Raw genomic sequence first — 14,693 nt, 5'->3', positions numbered from 1 at the left:
TCCGGCCCGTTCCTGCTCCCCGCACCAGGCCAATGGTGCGCGTCGCCAGCCCGGCCCGGCCTGTTCCTACTCCCCGCACCAAGCCAATGGTGCGAGTCGCCAGCCCGGCTCGGCCTGTTCCTGCTCCCCACACCAAGTCAGTGGTGTGCGTCGTCAGTCCGGCACAGCTTGTGCCTGTTCCACCGGTGCCTGGTCCGGCACCGGTCAGCTGCTCCACGCCGGAGCTAGAGCAATCCGCTCCACCAGTGTTCAGTCCAGCTCCGGCCAGCAGGGCCAGACCGGACCAGGGGTACTGTGGGGGGTTAGAGAAGGAGTGGGGATCATGCCCGGAGCCGGATCCGCCGCCAAGGCGGAGTGCCCACCCGGTCCCTCCCCTGTGGTGTTCTGTTGGCGCGGTCGGAGTCCGCGCCTTTGGGGGGGGGGGGTACTGTCACGCCCTGGCTCTGGGGACGCTTGTATGTTGAGCCAGGGTGTGAGTGTTCTTTGTGGTGTTCTAGTTTTGTGTTTCTAGGGTGTTCTAGTTATTGTGTTTCTATGTTGGCCAGAGTGGTTCTCAATCAGAGGCAATGAGTGTCAGCTGTTGCTGGTTGTCTCTGATTGGGAACCATATTTAAACAGTCTGTTTTTCCACAGTATTTGTGGGATCTTGTTCCTGTGTAGGTTTGTGGTTTGCACCTTTGGACGTCAAGTTTCGATTTTGTTATTTTGTTCGTGTAATCATAAATAAAAGCATGTTCGCAAATAACGCTGTGCATTGGTCCTCTGTTCCCGACGATCGTGACAAATAGTTTAGACTCCAATCATATGTATACCACTATTGGAGAATATTTTATTTTGGGAAATCAGGTTTTATGTTAATTGTTTGGTTTAAGTAATGTTATATCTGGGGAATTAAGATAAAGAGAGAAAAGGGGGGATTGATATGACGTGTTTCTACAGGGTTGTAGGAACGAGGTCAATCCATTAGTATAGGTCACTCTTGGTGCCACAGAGTCTGGATGCCAGGAGGTCTGGGTGGCCAGGAGGTCTGGGGGACCCACTGGTGTTAATCTTAGAATGAGTACCTGATGGAATGTCCTGCCTGGGGTACAAGCTGATACCATCAGGGTGGGGAGTGTCCCCTGATGGTTATCAGATGTTGGTGAAGACTTGTTTAACATATATAAACAGAGAGATTTTCTTTGTCTAGCATTCGGATAGCAAGGGGCAACTCACATGCAGCTTGCTATGTTGAATCCGGTACTGTATTATTAAATACATTGTATCAACTCTCCATCTAAGTGTTTAATTATCTTCTTGCATCCTGCATTTCTTGATACCAGAGAACTCATCATAACACTGAACTAAATGACTATCGCCCCGTAGCACTCACTCCTGTCATCATGAAGTGCTTTGAGAGACTAGTCAAGGATCATATCACCTCCACCTTACCTGTCACCATAGACCCACTTCAATTTGCTTACCGCCCCAATAGGTCCACAGATTATACAATTGCCATCACACTGCACACTGCTTTATCCCATCTGGACAAGAGGAATACCTATGTAAGAATGCTGTTCATTGACCATAGCTCAGCATTCAACACCATAGTACCCTCTAAGCTCATCATTAAGCTTGAGGACCTGGGTCTCAACCCCGCCCTGTGCAATTGAGTCCTGGACTTCCTGACGGGCCGCCCCCAGGTGGTGAAGGTAGGAAACAACATTTCCACTTCACTGATCCTAAACACTGGGGCCCCACAAGGGTGTGTGCTCAGCCCCCTCCTGTATTCCCTGTTCACCCATGACTGCGTAGCCATGCACGCCTCCAACTAAATCATCAAGTTTGCAGATGACACAACAGTAGTAGGCTTGATTACCAACAACGATGAGACAGCCTACAGGGAGGAGGTGAGGGCTCTCAGAGTGTGGTGTCATGAAAATAACCTCTCACTCAACATCAACAAAACAAAGGAGATGATCGTGGACTTCAGGAAACAGCAGAGGGAGTACCCAACCTATCCACATTGACGGGACAGCAGTGGAGAAGGTGGAAAGTTTTAAGTTCCTCTGCGTACATATCACTGACAAACTGAAATGGTCCACCCACACAGACAGTGTTGTGAAGAAGGCGCAACAGCATCTCTTCAAACTCATGAGGCTGAAGAAATTTGGCCTGTCACCTAAAACCCTCACAAACTTTTACAGATGCACAATTGAGAGCATCCTGTTGGGCTGTATCACCGCCTGGTACGGCAGCTGCACCGCCCGCAACCGCAGGGCTCTCCAGATGGTGGTGCGGTCTACAGCACCCGATGTCACAGGAAGGCCAAAAAGATAATCAAGGACAACTACCACCCGAGCCACTGCCTGTTCACCCCGCTATCATCTAGAAGGCGAGGTCAGTACAGGTCCATCAAAGCTGGGACCGAGAGTGACAGCCTCTATCTCAAGGCCATCAGACTGTTAAACAGCCATCACTAGCACAGAGGCGCTGCTGCCTACATACAGACTTGAAAATCACTGGCCACTTTAATAAATGGAACACTAGTCACTTTAATAATGCCACTTAATGATTTTTACATATCTTGCATTACTCGTCTCATATGTATATACTGTATTCTATACTATCTATTACATCTTAGCCTATGCCGCTCTTACAATGACATTGCTCATCCATATATTTATATATTCTTATTCCATTCCTTTACTTAGATTTGTGTGTATTAGATATTTGTTGTGGAACTGTTAGATATTACTTGCTAGATAATACTGCACTGTCGGAACTAGAAGCACAAGCATTTCGCTACACTCGCAATAACATCTGCTAACCATGTGTATGTGACCAATACATTTGATTTGATTTGATTTAATTTGATTTAAACAGAAGCATATGCTAAAATGAAATATTTGTATTGGATTACCAGCTGCTGGGGCTGCAATAAGTTTATGAAGGAATAACCACACTACACAATACATTCTCCAGCGTTAATCAACACTGAGAGTGTTACATTTAACACTTGTCCAGTGTCGATACAGGGCCACACTTTAGCAGTGTTGAGTTAACACACTGCTTAGTGTAAAGCCTTATTTGCATATTTCCCAGAATGCCTTGCTTTTCGAGTGAATTGACTGTATTTGTTAGTGACAGACAGATGGTTTTTGCATTATCAATGTTCAGTCCTGTGGCCTTCGCTGAGTGAGATCCTAAGCAAATGTATCATTAAAATGTAATTCTTTAACACAATACAACACATTTTTTATAAGGCCTTATTTTGAGGTGGTTTGAAACTCATGGTTTACAGGCAACATCAGGCCTGCAAGTTACATTATGCTACCTGCATTCATAATGACTGCCGGGTGGGAAGATTAAGACATGAGACTACCTAAAGCAGGGGTGTCAAACATACGGGTCCAATCCGGGCCGTGGGTGGATTTAGTTATAATAAAAATATAATAAAACAAATGTGAGGGTGGCATCAAAAATTCCAAAAACGATTGATAAAGGACTATTTTGTGCAAATTCTGACGATGAGGAAATATAACCAATTTTCAGTGTGGCCCTACGGACCTCGTTAAAGACTTAATGCGGCCCCCGGGGGAAAAATTAGTTTGACACCCCTGACCCAAAGCATCTAAACTGGAACAACCATTTCAGTAACAGGTGCAACAAGTCTAAGTAACAGATTGGATTTGTTTAGAAAAATGTATGTTATTTATATTTGAGTACCAACAGATTAAGTAATCAATCAATGTACATTCAAAAACATAGATATTGAAACAAACAATTTCAAAAATCTACCTGCAATAGAGCATGCTGGGACATATGATAATGATAGCCGTGATTTTGTTTTACCACTGGTTATTAAAACCAACACTGGGGTTCTTTTACACCAGTGAGTATTAATTTAACACTTACAGTACAGAGTTAATTTAACACCTGAATCAACACTAGAAATGTTTTACTGAAAAACAAACATTAGGTAACACTGGCCAATTTGCTGTGTATCCATCTCCCCACCGCGCCAGACACGAGGTCACCTTTCTTGGGCCCTGCTGCTCACTTAACTTCATCAGACTTCCCATTAAACTTAGTATCTGAGTAGTTTTGTTGGTGATGATCAAAGGAAGAAGCACAATGGCACCGTAAACAAATGCTGAATGTCTGCAGATGACATGCAACGCACGCACACACACACACACACACACACACACACACACACACACACAAACACACATACCCTCCCTCCCTTCACAGCCAAAGGCTATTAGTGTCTCACTTTAACCTCAAAACTCTCACATCTCCCAGCCAAAAACACAAAGTATTTGCAACATTCAAACAGAACAAAGAGTGACTTGATCACAGATAAATCACTCCAGAATCACCTTCTCTTTTAATGTTCTGTTCAGTGTGTGGTTCTCACTCCGACAGCCTGCGAAAACTATGTCTGTGTCTCAAATGGCACCCACTTCCCTCATATGGCCCAAAGGGCCAAAGTAGCGCACTACAGTGCCTTCAGAAATTATTAATACCCCTTGACTTATTCCATATTTTGTTGACCTGAATTCAGAATGGATTCAATATATGTTTTTTCTCACCCATCAACACACAATACCCCATAATGACAAAGTGAAAACATGTATTTTTACATTTTTGAAAATGTATTGAAAATAAAATGAAGAAATATCGAATTTACATAAGTCAATACTTTGTAGAAGCAACTTTGGCAGCGATTACAGCTGTGAGTCTTTCTGGGTAAGTCTCTAAGAACTTTACACACCCTTGATTGTGTCCATTATTCTTTTCAAAATTCTTCAAGCTCTGTCAAATTGGTTGTTGATCATTGCTAGACAACCATTTTCAAGTCTTGCTATAGATTTTCAAGTACATTTAAGTCAAAAATGTAACTCGGCCACTCAGGAATAGGGCTTTTGCGGTGACTGTATTACCGTCACAACGACGGTCACGAGTCATGACGGCAGACAAATTCCACGTGACCTTTAAGTTACGGTAATTAGGCTTCTCCAAGCTCTGATGCTGCTGATGGTCGTTAGTAGCCTACCAAACTTGCTAACTGCCTGGTGCTCAGCACTCTATTGTCTCTCTAATCACTCTGACATCAATGCAAATGTAATCAAACATCTAATCAAACACTTAATGAGAGCCCATGAGCTCATGTTGCGCAACATTTCTATAGGCTATGCAATTGCGTGAGAAAACAGAGTGATGGCCTCTATTAAAAAGAGGAGGACCCCATCAGCTTTCTATAGGCTAGGCCTGTATTTATTTCTCAACTTTCCTAATACTAAGCACATTGCTTCTCTTTAAAACGGGAGTATAGCCTACCTGGCTGGCATTAAAATGAACCACGGGAAAAGCGTCCTCCATTCGCTATTTAAGTGCATAGATGAAATGTATTGTTTTCCCCGTTTCAAGACAGGTGCGTAATAATGGTCCATTCTAAAACAAAACAAATTTCACAAATATATTATTTAGTATATGTAAAGACAAGATTAAATCAAGAACAGTCGGATGGTTGACAATGTTAGCCTATCACTTGTGAATTATATATTATCACTTGTGAATGATGCCCAGCTTGTGTGCAGCAAGGCAAGAAACAGCGCATGCCTTTTTCTTGCAACTTTTTCAAATCATAGTCACACACCTCATGTAGCCTAGCCCATAGGCCTATAAGGTTTGTATCACAACTAAAGTGGCCAAATAACTTCTTAAAATTAAGCCCATTAATCCGCTTTACAATGGGTGTAGAGCCTAATTGGCATTCTTACACAGCGTGTGAGTTTTACGTTTGGGGAAGATAATTTTCACCATAAAAATGCAGCTTTATAATAAAAGCATTACATGCATAATCGCAAAGTTTTGGGGCTAATTGATTGCATTTTGGAACATTCCTGTGCACATTGCTGCGCTTATAATGTAAGAAATAGCCTGATAGTTTATCAACATTTTAAGCTAATCGTTCTGATCTGTTGTGTCAGACTCATTGCTTAAAATAGTTTTTTTGATGCTAGTGGTTGTATTAATTTGGGATCTATCGCATCCCACAACTGTCTCAGACTATGTTTGGAATATTTATTTCTCGCACAAAAAATAATAGGATAACTTTTGTACTATGGGGGATAGTAGATTGACATAGACAGCCTATGTAGTACAAAAGTTGATAGGCTAGTGCTGTTGCTGTTCGTTAGGCCTACTCATCTTGTTGGCTGACGAAAAGTAAATGTGGACAGTTCTTCCATTATCTTAAATGTGCGCCTCGGAATTGGATAAGGACGTTTGCAGTTGCGTCCCCGATGTGTCTGTCTTCCCTTGTGGCCTGTGAGAAAGACCCGATCACGTGATCACGTGACGGGCATTTGCTAATAGAATTGAGCTATCTGAGAGAGCCATGTGAGTGAGAGGTGCTTCGAGGCACGCAGCCGGGAGAAGGGAATTATCATTTTTATATTGAGCCCAAAGGCACAATGGCCACTGGCCACAAAAGGCAGTGATTTTTTTAGGGGGCACTACGGCCACACAAAGGGGATGCTGCAGGGAAATTAGAGGCATTATCAAGTGCTTGTCAAATTGTGAATGAGAGACTGATGAAATGTGTGCAGCCTGCCCACATAACAAAGCAGAGCTCATGACTTTCATGCAACTTTTTTCAAATCATCTTTAGAGTCGCATCATGCAGACTTAGAATGTATTAAATATCAAAACATATAGCCCAACATTTGTATAACAACTAAAGTTGCATAAATAACTCTAAATTAAGCATAGGAGGACCTATTTCTTTGTTAACCGCTCAACACAGAATAGCCACATGTGCACACTCCCTCAAATCGTTTGGAGAAAATGTCCTTTATATTTTATTCAGCTACAGTACCAGTCAAAAGTTTCAAGGGTTTTTCATTATTATTTACTATTTTTTACATTGTAGAATAATAGTGAAGACAGCAAAACTATGAAATAACACATGGAATCATGTAGAAACCCAAAAAGTGTTAAACAAATCAAAATATATTTTCTATTTGAGATTCTTCAAATAGCCACCCTTTGCCTTGATGACAGCTTTGCACACTCTTGGCATTCTCTCAACCAGCTTCAGCTGGATGTCACGGATTCTGCCGAGGCTGCCCCTCCTCCTTGCTCGGGCAGGCTTCGGCGTTCGTCGTCACCAGAATACTAGCTACTGTCGATCTATGTTCTATGTTTCTATGTTCCACCTGTTGTCTGATTGTTACACACCTGTTTCCCATTACGTGATTACTCCTTCCCTATTTAACCCGGTGGCTCCTAATGTGTTTTGTACGTGTTTGTTTTTCGTTTTGTGTGTCGTTGGTGAGCTGGTTTGTTCCTCCCTGTGTGGAGGTATTTTGTATTGGATTCTTTACTTATTCAGTAAAGTACGTTTCATTGAGTTCTGTGTCCTGCGCCTGACTTCGATCCACCGCATTACACTGACACTCGTGACAGAAACACACACCAAAGATGGAGTCAGCAGGTACAGCCAGTCAGTCCGGATCGATGGAGGAACGCGTTCAACGACAGGAGAGCATGATCCAGGCTCTCGGCACCGCTATGGAGAGGGTGGTGAATGCTATGGACCGATGGGAGAGAGGTGGCTTTCCTACACCTTCTCCAACTACTCAACCACCCATACCACTGTCCAACTCTTCGCCACCTGGGTCCAGTGGGATTCGGCTCTCGCTCCCGAGGGCATATGACGCTACACCAGCCGGGTGTCAGGGTTTCCTTCTCCAGGTAGAGCTCTACCTGGCAACCATTCACCCGGCGCCCTCGGGATACGAGAGCGTGTCCGCCCTCATCTCCTGTCTGTCTGGGAAGGCGCTCGAGTGTGCCAAAGCCGAGTGGGGAGGAATTGACGCTACATCTGTCCGCTACGAGGATTTCACCCGCCGCTTCCGGGCGGTATTCGATCATCCACCGGAGGGGAGAGCGGCGGGCGAGCGTCTGTTCCACCTAAGACAGGAGAGGAGGAGCGCCCAGGATTTTGCACTGGAGTTCAGGACTCTGGCAGCCAGCGCAGGATGGAATGAGAGGGCCCTGATCGACCACTATCGTTGCAGCCTAAGGGAGGACGTTCGGCGGGAACTGGCCTGCAGGGATACCAACCTCAACCTGGACCAACTGGTGGAGATGTCCATCTGGCTGGATAACCTGTTGGAGACCCGCGGACGTTCTGATCAGGGCCCATTCATTCCATCTCCCAGCACCTCTGACCCTACCCCCATGGAGCTCAGAGGTGCTGCGCTTAGGGAGACCAGGAGAGGGGCCGTCCCCTGCACCAACTGTGGCCACAGAGAACACACTGCGGGTCGGTGTTGGGGAGGGTTCCCAGGGAGTCGAGGCAGTAGGCAGAGCACTGGTCGACCATCTCAGGTGAGTAAGCACCCGACTCACCCAGAGCTCCCTGTTGGTCAGCTGTGTATAGAGGTTGTTTTCCCAGATTTTTCTCCTCATTCCCAGCATAAGGCGCTAGTAGATTCAGGCGCAGCTGGGAATTTCATTGATCATCAGAATTCACTTAGTTTAGGGATTCTCACTGTTCGTGTTGATGTGCCCTTCCATGTACATGCATTAGATAGTCGCCTGTTAGGGTCAGGCCTAATCAGGGAGGTTACTGCACCACTCTTAATGAGGACACAGGGGGGTCATGAGGAGAGGATTAGTCTCTATCTGATTGATTCTCCTGCGTATCCTGTGGTGTTGGGACTTCCCTAGTTAACCATTCATGACCCCACTATTTCGTGGCAACAGAGGGCTCTCAAGGGATGGTCACATCAGTGCTCAGGGAGGTGTATAGGTGTTTCCATAGGGGCTACTACGGTGGAGAGTCCAAACCAGGTCTCCACAATGCACATTCCTTCCGAGTATGCCGATTTGGCTCTCACCTTCAGTAAAAAGAGGGCGACTAAAGTACCACATCATCGACAGGGGGATTGTGCGATAAATCTCCAGGTAGGCGCTGCACTTCCCCGGAGTCACGTGTACCCTCTGTCACAGGAGGAGAAGGTGGCTATGGAAACATATGTCTCCGAATCTCTGAGACAGGGATACATTCGGCCTTCCACTTCACCTGTTTCCTCAAGTTTCTTTTTTGTGAAGAAGGATGGTGGCTTACGCCCGTGCATTGATTACCGTGGTCTTAATCAGATCACCATCAAGTACAGCTATCCATTACCTCTGATAGCTTGTATGACAGAATCATTGCACGGGGCGTGCTTCTTCGAAATTGGTTCTCAGGAGCGCGTACAACCTGGTGCGTATCTGGGAGGGAGATGAGTGGAAGACGGCATTCAGTACTACCTCAGGACACTCTGAGTACCTCGTCATGCCATACGGGTTGATGAATGCTCCATCAGTCTTCCAATCCTTTGTCGATGAGATTTTCAGGGATCTGCACGGACAGGGTGTAGTGGTGTATATTGATGACATTCTCATATACTCTGCTACACAGGCCGAGCATGTGTCCCTGGTGCGTAAAGTGCTTGGGAGACTGTTGAAGCATGACCTGTATGCCAAGAAATGCCTGTTCTTCCAGGAGTCCATCTCCTTTGTAGGGCACCACCTGTCCGCATCTGGGGTGATGATGGAGAGTGACCGCATTTCGGCCGTGCGTAATTGGGCGACTCCAACCATGGTGAAGGAGGTGCAGCGATTTTTGGGGTTTGCCTATTACTACTGGAGGTTTATCTGGGGCTTTGGTCAGATAGCGGCTCCCATTACCTCGTTGCTGAAGGGGGGACCGGTGCGTCTGCGGTGGTCAGCTGAGGCGGACAGGGCATTCAGTCATCTGAAAAACCTGTTTACCTCGGTTCTAGTGCTGGCTCATCCGGATCCCTCCTTGGCTTTCACAGTTGAGGTGGACACATCGGAGGCTGGGATAGGTGCTGTACTTTCCCAGCGCTCGGGCACACCACCCAAGTTCCGCCCCTGTGCATTCTTTTCGAAGAAGCTCAGCCCGGCGGAGCGCAACTATGATGTGGGGGACCGGGAGTTGTTGGCGGTGGTCAAAGCCATGAAAGCGTGGAGACATTGGCTTGAGGGGGCTAAACACCCTTTTCTCATTTTGACTGACCACTGCAATCTGGAGTACATCCGGGTGGCGAGGAGATTAAACCCTCGCCAGGCAAGGTGGTCCATGTTTCTCGCCCGTTTTGTTTTCACCCTTTCGTACAGGCCAGGTTCCCAGAATGCTAAGGCAGATGCTCTGTCCCGACTGTATGACACGGAGAAGAGTTCCGTGGAGCCCACTCCCATACTTCCGGCGTCGTGTCTGGTGGCACCGGTGGTGTGGGAGGTGGACGCGGACATCGAGTGGGCATTGCGTAATGAACCCACTCCTCCCCAGTATTCAGAGGGTCATATGTACGTCCCGCTGGAGGTCCGTGATCGTTTGATCTATTGGGCTCACACGTCACCCTCCTCTGGTCATCCTGGTATCGGTCGGACAGTGCATTGTCTTAGTGGGAAGTACTGGTAGGCACAGCACTTCCCAGGAGTCACGTGTATCCTCTGTCTCAGGAGGAGACGGCGGCTATGGAAACATATGTCTCAGAATCTCTGGGACAGGGATACATTCGGCCTTCCACTTCACCTGCCTCCTCGAGTTTATTTTCTGTGAAGAAGAAGGATGGAGGGTTACGCCCGTGCATTGACTATCGTGGGCTAAATCAGATCACTGTGAAGTACAGTTACCCACTGCCTCTCATAGCCAGTGTGACAGAGTCATTGCACGAGGCGTGCTTCTTCACCAAATTGGATCTCAGGAGCGCTTACAACCTGGTGCGTATCCGGGAGGGGGATTAGTGGAAGACAGCATTTAGTACCACCTCTGGGCACTATGAGTACCTCGTCATGCCATACGGGTTGATGAATGCTCCATCAGTCTTCCAATCCTTCGTAGACGAGATGTTCAGGGACCTGCACGGGCAGGGTGTTGTGGTGTATATAGATGACATTCTAATATACTCCGCTACACGTGCCGAGCATGTGTCCCTGGTGCGCAAGGTGCTTGGTCGACTGTTGGAGCATGACCTGTACGTCAAGGCTGAGAAATGTCTGTTCTTCCAGCAGTCCATCTCCTTCCTAGGGTACCGCCTGTCCGTGTCAGGGATGGAGATGGAGAATGACCGCATTTCAGCCATGCGTAATTGGCCGACTCCAACCACAGTAAAGGAGGTGCAGCGGTTCTTAGGGTTTGCCAACTACTACCGGAGGTTTATCCAGGGCTTTGGTCAGGTAGCGGCTCCCATTACCTCCTTGCTGAAGGGGGGACCGGTGCAACTGCAGTGGTCAGCTGGGGCGGACAGGGCTTTTTGTCACCTGAAGGCTCTGTTTACCTCGGCTCCCGTGCTTGCTCATCCTGATCCCTCCTTGGCATTCATAGTAGAGGTGGACGCGTCCGAGGCTGGGATAGGAGCTGTGCTGTCTCAGCGTCTCAAGGTGTTTGATGGGCTTGAGGTCAGGGATCTGTGCAGGCCAGTCAAGTTCTTCCTCACTGATCTTGACAAACCATTTCTGTATGGACCTCGCTTTGTGCACGGGGACATTGTTGCTGAAACAGGAAAGGGTCTTCCCCAAACTGTTGCCACAAAGTTGGAAGCACAGAATCGTCTAGAATGTCATTGTATGCTGTAGCGTTAAGATTTCCCTTCACTGGAACTAAGGGGCCTATCCCAAACCATGGAAAACAGACCCAGACCATTAATCCTTCTCCACCAAACTTTACAGGGCAGGTAGAGTACTCCTGGCATCCGTCAATCCCAGATTCGTCCGTTGGACTGCCAGATGGTGAAGCGTGATTAATTACTCCAGAGAACGCGTTTCCACTGCTCCAGAGTCTAATGGCGGCGAGTTTTACACCACTCCAGCCAACGCCTGGCATTGCGCATGGTGATCTTAGGCTTGTATGTGGCTGCTCGGCCATGGAAACCCATTTCATGAAGCTCCGGACAAACAGCTCATGTGCTGACGTTGCTTCCAGAAGTAGTTTGGAACTCGGTAGTCAGTGTTGCAACTGAGGACAGACGATTTTTACACACTACACGCTTCAGCACTCGGCGGTCCCATTCTGTGAGCTTGTGTGGCCTTCCACTTCGCGGCTGAGCCGTTGTTGCTCCTAGACGTTTCCACTTCACAATAACAGCACTTACAATTGGCCGGGGCAGCTCTACCAGGGCAGAATTTTTACATACTGACTTGTTGGAAAGGTGGCATTCAATGACGGTGCCACGTTGAAATTCACTGAGCTCTTCAGTAAAGCCATTCTACTGCCAATGTTTGTCTATGGAGATTGCATGGCTGTGTGCTCGATTTTACACACCTGTCATCAATGGGAGTCGCTGAAATAGCCGAATCGACTAATTTGATGGGGTGTCCATATACTTTTGTATATATAGTGTATTTAGGCTTGCCATAATAAAGGGTTTGAATACTTATTGACTCAAGTCATTTCAGCTTTTCATTTTTTATTAATTAATTTCTAAAAACACAATTCCACTTTGACATAATGGGGTATTGTGTGTAGGCCAGTGACAAAACCACCCGCAATTTAATCAATTTTAAATTCACGCAGTATCACAACAAAATGTGGAAAAATCAAAGGTTGTGAATACTTTCTGAAGGGAATAAGGTACAATTTGGGATGCAGTCAAGACCCAGCAGCAAGGCTCTCAAAGCCACTGATATGTTTTTGGACAATACCTGCTGCTGATGCAGCCTGCCTGCCTTCTCTTCACAGTGATTACACAGGCTGTTCCTCACTGCAGCAGACAGATTTCCACCATTACCCTCTCCCTGAACAGCGACACGGCATGCTACTGCTGACAGCAAACTTGAGGGATGGCCGGCTGAGCCAGGGTTACACAATGATACAACGCACCCAATGACCCACAGAGAGGTTTGACATTATTATCCACCTTTTGCATTGTTCTGAAGGTCATTATCTGTCGGGGCCTTCTGAATTTTTTTTTATTTCACTTGACCCCAGGTTTCAGGGTTTACCTTGCTGTCCAGACTGTCAGAGTGTTGGATCTGGATGGAACAGCTGCAAAACTAGCCATCACCACATCAGAAGACAGGGAGGAGTCCTTCATGGTAGATAACAGGGTGTGTCGGCACACAAGTACAGGGAACACAGGTGCCATCCATCATCACAATGCCATCATAGAGCATCACATTTAGAGGAGAGTGCAAGGGAGATCAGAGGGAGCTGTCCTGTTATGATAGAAAACTAGGGACACTTTACTCACTTTAAAAAACGTTTAAAGTACGCATGTCACAGACCACAATCTGTCAGTGTCATAAACACAATAACCATACAACACATACATAACAGTTCCCGTAGACTCAAGTCTGGAAGATAACAGACCACTTGAATGGCTACCCAGACTCCTTGCTCCAGCCAAACACTACGCCACGCCCACAGACGTTAATTTCTTCTCTGCAATGAGTCTGAGAACCTCCCCGACCCTTCACCGAATGCGATCACATTCGTGGCAGTCTGATTTGTCCAGAAGCTGTTGGGTTGGGCCAGAGCCAGAACACATGTGGGTAAAGCAGTAGTTTGAAAATGTGTAATTGGCTTTGATACTCTGATTGGTTAGAGATTATCCAATCGTTGATTACTTTGTTTTGTACAAAGCCCCTCATGCCCCTCGTCACCACAAACAACTTAATTGATGGCAGTCTAACACTAAAGTATGTAGCGAGCAACAGAGCAGCAAAATAATTTAGTGTGAGTCGTCAGGCTAACCGACCACAAGCAAAACATTGTGACTGGGTTCTTGCTTCTGGAAAGTAAACGCTTGAGGTACCACTGTCACTGTAGGCTTTCAACACATAGTGACAACACAGCCATCCAGTCAAAAGGAATTACATTTTACATTTACATTTACATTTTAGTCATTTAGCAGACGCTCTTATCCAGAGCGACTTACAGTTAGTGAGTGCATACATATTTTTTTCATACTGGTCCCCCGTGGGAAACGAACCCACAACCCTGGCGTTGCAAACGCCATGCTCTACCAACTGAGGGTGATGATATGTACAGGTAACTACCAAAATAAAGGAAACACCAACATAAAGTGTCTTACTAGGGCGTTGGGCCACCACAAGCTGCCAAAACAAATTGCATAATTTGGTGTTTTGTTGATGGTGGTGGAAAACGCTGTCTCAAGCACTGCTCCAGAATCGTCCATAAGTGTTCAATTGGGATGAGCTCTGGTGACTGAGACACACACACACCCTTTAAACCCTTTATGCTCCTTTGGCTACGTTTAGAAAGGCAGCCAAATTCTGATCTTTTTTACACTAATTGGTCTTTTGACCAATCACATCAAATCTTTTCACATCAGATCTTTTTCAGAGCTGATGTGATTGGTCAAAATACAAATTAGTGAAAAAAAGATCAGAATTAGGCTGCCTGTCTAAACACAGCCGTTGACACCTCTCTTTCGAAGTCACTGAGATCTCTTCTTCTAGCCATAGTAGCCAAAACAATGGGCAACTGGGCATTTTTATACATGACCCTAAGCATGATGTTAATTGCTTAATTAACTCAAGATAGAACCACACCTGTGGAAGCACCTGCTTTCAATATACTTTGTATCCCTCATTTACTTGTGTTTCCATTATTTTGGCAGTTACCTGGACATCTACACAAGCAATGTTTGTTTCATAAATTA

Source organism: Coregonus lavaretus (genome assembly GCF_964263955.1).
Source record: "Coregonus lavaretus genome assembly, chromosome: 33".
NCBI lineage: Eukaryota > Metazoa > Chordata > Actinopteri > Salmoniformes > Salmonidae > Coregonus > Coregonus lavaretus.
Note: the sequence above shows the minus strand (reverse complement) of the source record.